This window comes from Lagopus leucura, unplaced genomic scaffold, assembly GCF_019238085.1.
Source record: "Lagopus leucura isolate 7727_CA_CO unplaced genomic scaffold, USGS_WTPT01 Super-Scaffold_100021, whole genome shotgun sequence".
Lineage (NCBI taxonomy): Eukaryota > Metazoa > Chordata > Aves > Galliformes > Phasianidae > Lagopus > Lagopus leucura.
In genome coordinates this window covers 7,863,091-7,868,515 of record NW_024962274.1, presented here as the reverse complement: position 1 = coordinate 7,868,515, position 5,425 = coordinate 7,863,091, and positions in this window count along the sequence as shown.

The window sequence follows — 5,425 nt, the reverse complement described above, 5'->3', positions numbered from 1 at the left end:
TTCAATAGCACTGGAGGCTTAGTGCAGCTTAACTGCAACTGTCCCCTGCAAAAGCCCAGAACCTTGAAAGCGCTTGCCATTTGGTGATCTCCATGCATTCCAACTGCAAAATGTTTGCTCTAAGAGTGAGGCACGGGAGAAAATCACTGGTGTGGTGGGATCTGAGAGGCAGGCTCAGCAGCAGCTCCATTCTCAAGCACAACGATGGAGCTTTGCGGTGCTTGGGCCAGGCCAGTCCTTATACAAGCAATAGAAATCCGGCTCTGGAGTGGCGTGGATCACCTTCATGGCACACCTGGAACCATGGCGAGTGCTGTCAGTCTGACTAATGATTGTTTGCCTCTGCTGTACCATAAAAGATGTACATAAGTATCCTTCTTGGTGTGCTGTCAGTCAATCAACGTTAAAACGTTGACAGATGGGTGTGGGATTTTTTGCTGCCTTTAAAATAGGATCAATGACATTAAGGTTTGTCATGTAAATAGTAGAATTAAAGCAAAGACCCCAAGAGCTATTTGTGGTTTTAGGATGACATCTGTAATGTGGGTGGCAGTAGAATGAAAAGTAGAGAATCTCACAGCTCTCCGTAGCTGAATGAATTGACTGAGCCTACATTTCTGGTGGTTTAAGAAGTGGCAGTAACCCTGAGTTCATGCATACGAGCAAAATAAAACCTAAGAACTAAAGTGCCATCAGTAGAAGATTCTCAGGGGAGATCAGGCACTGTACACCGTATAGCATCGTAATTAAATTCTGAAGATGTACTTACTTCATGACTGCAAAAATCAGGGAAGAAATGTGAAAAAAGGGAAAAAATGAGCTCAACTAAAATTAATCAGCAGCCCAGTCAGCCTGCAGAATGTCCCGATGGGACAGAGAAACAAACCAAGACTTTTGCCAAAAACTGGAATTCTGTACCATAGCAGAATGCATGCAGGTGTGAGACACCCTAGCAAACCACCCTGACCATCAGGCTAGGACAATTTCATTGCTCATTTACCATCTCCCATCTGTCCTTCTCTGAACCTAACTCCCTGACAGATGTTTTGTTGAGATTTATGTATTACTGGAAGAAAACAAACAAAAAACAAAGGTAACCACTGCCTTCTGGAATGCTTTGTGTTGGTGAGTTCTCTCAGGGACTGCCCCTGCACTGACAGCCACAGTGGATGTGCCAGGCACTGCCCAGCTCCACAGTGCATGCGCAGAGCTCGGGGAAAAGGCAGAGCGGCTCTCAGCTGGCAGTGTTCCTTTCCTAATGCTTGGCAGCAGTGACTCACATCACTGATAAGCATTTAGAAAACAGTGCTGGAGCAATGGCTGAAGTTCCCAACCCATAAGATGCCACTGAGGAGAAACTATGAAGCTGATAGCTGGCGTTTAAACTCACCCTCTGCTCTGAGCAAGATGGGCAAGGAGCTCAGGCAGTGCAGCAGCAGGCAGTGCGTGGGAGCTCTGGCAGTACTCAGTGCCAGGGCAACACAACCCAGAGCTGGCCAGTGCCAGTGAATATCGATTTGTTATCGTCCTGGAAAATTAAGATTAATATCAGCAGCACATTCCATACAGTTTTTGCTCAGTTTGATATGTGCTGCTGTGAGAGCTTTGCTTGTGCTCTGTGCATGGGGACAGTGAACAGAACCAACCTTTTCTGAAACACAGCCTGCTTGAAAGACAAGGACGTTGTGCTGGGCAGGGTGTGACACCGTGCTCAGTAGCAATTGACAATTAATTGTCAATGTATCACCATTTCTTCACCTCCCAAATGTATTTGTTGTGAGTGCTGAAGCTGTTGTTGAGACCATTTTTCCAGAGGGCTAAGAAGGAATTGTGAATAAAATCAGATCAACTATCGGTAGTCAAGTTTTAAGAACTTCCCAGGGGTTAAATTAGTGATTTGTACACAGCATTATTAACTTCCATTTTGCCATCATTTTCCCCAAATGGTGTAATGGACAAGGAATGGGATGGTCTACAAAGAACCAGGAATGTTGACAACACCTCCAAGAATTTCACAGTAGAAATGCATGCAATTGAAGTGTCCAAGTGATATGGTGCTGAATAATTATTCAAATGACATGCTAATCATTGCTGGAAATTAGCAATACCATCTCAAGCAATGCAAATCATAAGCAATTACATAGCATTATCTGGTTACTTACAGTGCAAACAGAAAAGTTAGTTATTCCCACCCAAGACAGCAGCAGCAATTTCAGCACATTTTCTTTCTTGCAGTTTTTGGAGCTGCTTTCATCTTTCCAAGTTCTAAAATTCACTTTTTTTTTCATACTAACATGCTCTAAAACTGGCAGTGTGACCATATACACAGCAAAGATTTAATAAGAAAATTATGTGAGAGTTATGAAAACGAGGGTCTACAATTCCATTTCTCTCTGCATCAGCTAACAGGAGGTGAGCAGCTTGGCTCTTGAAGGACTGATATATTTAGCATACACAATGCCGTGTGCTGGAACTTTGCATTTTAAGACCATCTGTGCCAAGACAAGTGGCTGTATTCAGTGCATTGAAAGCAGCTGATGTATCATAGAAACGTGTTCTAATCTTGCTGTGCTGCTCAGTTTAGCTAATGGAGAGGATACTTGCATATGAAGCACTTTCTCATAGTCAGAAAGGCCATGCAGAGCAGGCAGGCTGGGGACCCACTGCAGCCGTGTGGACTCCTGTTGTGCAGAATCAGGCTGGTTTTGTGTTACCAGCTTTCAAACGGAGATAAGATCTGGGAGACATGCAGTGAGAGTGGTGCCTGCCCTGGGCTCCATGTGCCAGACACACCATCACTTCTGCTGCTGCAGAGCTGAGCAGGGTAGAGCTTTGTGGTTTGTGCCTTTTATTGGCTGATGTTGCAAAATATATTTTTTTTTCCTCAAAAAGTTTATTTAAAATGAATTTAAATTGAACTTTGATATGCATTAAATGAAAAGAGAACGACTGAAATGCTGTGAAAAATGTGTTCTCTGGTGCCTTGGTACCTAAGTGCACATTATGCAGCACTTAGCCATCTCCTCAGCTTGCTTTGCAGTCAGCAGCTCTTCCAAAGACAGGGAGAAAGCCCCAGGTTGTTCCCTGTGGGGTTAGTGGGTGGTTGGGTCTGACGCACAGCAGAAAGTCTCATATCCAAAACAGTATGTTCAGTAATGTGGCAACTAAATAAATGAAAATGCAGGAATCTCGCAAGAGGAATCAGGACTTTTGGTACTAAAAATACACAATTTTTAATAGTTGCTTTTAAAATATAAAGAGTGAAGAAGGAGATGAAGGAAGATGAAGATAAGAACTGGGTTCTGCAGTGTACTGAGAAAATGAGTGAGGATAAAGAAAAGGTGAGGCATGAAACTGGGGAAGAAAGTTGGCTGGTATCTGTCTGAAGGCCGTGTGCCACAGTACTGATACCTGGGTGGGAATTCTTCCTCTGCTGCAGGGCCAAAGGCTGTCTGTCAGCACCTGCAGTGAGGTGAAGCTGTAGCAGCGTCATGTGCACTGAACCCAGCCAGTCCAGCCCAGCTCTGTGTGCAATGCTTGTCTCATCTGCACCCGTGCTGTGCTTTGGGAGAGCCACATCATGGCATCTGGGTGCATGGCAGCAACCTGCCCCACTTGGAAGGGGTGCTGCCCTTCAAGAACCTTACTGCCGTGCACACAGGCAAAAGGCTGTGTGTGTTCGCTCCTTCAGAGCCGATCCTTCAGCTTTTGAGTCAAAACAAGATGTGTCTGGCTGTCAGGATTGCTAGCAGGCTGGCACCTGGCAGCAGGGCTGTGTTTGTACAGCAGCACCATCCGCCCCCGGTCGTGGGATTTGTGCCTGGCTCCTACTGCTTGGTGCTGGAGGCAAATGACTCCCAGCGTGACAGCAGTACGTGTTGCTATAAGGAAAGGCTCTCAGTGCAAGGAATGATGTTCAGTTTCCTAAGTTATCCTTTGTTGTCTCATCTTTCACACCTGCCCTCAGCCCAGAGGAGAATTTCTTCCTAGTGCAGATGGCACTGGGTGCTGAGCAGCTGCTGCTGGGATGCACAGCCCTGGGTAAAGGTTTTATCAGGCCTTGCAGCTGTGTGGTTTGTAACTTCTCAGAAGGATAGTCCTTTGCAATGGTACTGCTTCCACTGCTTTTACAGAAAGCTGCATGATGTCATGTCAGGAAATCTGTACGGGGCATACAGTGTGTGGGACGGAGTCAAAGCCTGAGTGCTTTTATTGGCTGTCAGAGATAACACAAGGCAGGTCTCAGAAAAAGGGTAGTGGAGCATTGCTCTGTAAGTGGAATGATTCATACACTTGCTTTGAACGAGGGCAAACAGGTTCAACGGGCAGTGCCAGTGATAAAATGAGCTTCCTACGGGTGTTATTCCCAGTTCTGAGGATCCTTCCCTTGCAATAGCCAGCTTCCTGCCCTCAGCTCCCTCCAAACCCTGCATTCCTGTGGCCGATGCTCCTCCCCCTGCTGCTCTCGGTCCTCGCTAGGCTCCTGCCGTCCCTTCTGCTGCTGGTTCTTGGTCACCCGGAAATAAGTGTGCTCCAAGCAGGGCCGCCTGGAGCAGGTGCATCCCTTTCCCTCTCCCACGGCTGTCTCTCCTGAAAACTGAAGGAATGCAGCTCCGTGGAGACCCTGCTCCCGTGCTGACTGAGGCTGAGTGTAGCAGTTCATGTGGGCCAGAGGCAGAGTGGTCATGTTGGTGTCATCTTCCCAAGGAAATGCCCCAAAACCCACGAGAAGTTTTGTGTTATGAAAATGTTGTCACCGAAATCCAAACTGAAATGTTTCCTTCATTCCAAAAATCAATCTATCAGGAAACTACTTTTCACAAATCACTTTCCAGAAAGCTTTCACCTTACCAGAAAAGGAGCTTGCAAACTGCCCTTGTCAGCTCTGTCCCCCTTACCATGCTGGTTGGATGAGTGTCAGGGGCTGGGACCTGTCAGGCACTAGCCCAGATCTCTGTGTGAACAGAAGAGCTTCCCAGCTGGTCCCAGATGCACAGGGCATGTTGTGCACCCATGGGCACGGGGCCAGAGGAACATAGCTGTCAGCTTGTGGCCAGGAGCCGGCTGTGCCTGGCACTCCGCCGCCCTCCTGTCCATCACGGGACCAAGGCTGCGTGGGATCCTCAGCAGCCCTCTGGCCGGGTACAGGATACATTTCTGGGGTGAAAACTCGCCCAAAACAGACGGCAAAAAAAACCCGGGCCTCCCCGCATCTTGACAGCGGGGGGCAGAAGGGAGCACGGCCGGCAGGGGGCGTTGCGCCACGGGGCGGGGCCTGGCTGGGCGCGGCACAGGGGGGCGGGGGCAGCGCACCTGCGGGGCGGGGCCTATCGGGGCGGGGGCAGCGCACCTGCGGGGCGGGGCCTGCCGGGCGCACCTGCCGTGGCCCCGCGGCGGGGCTGCGCTGTACGGAGGCTGCGGCGGC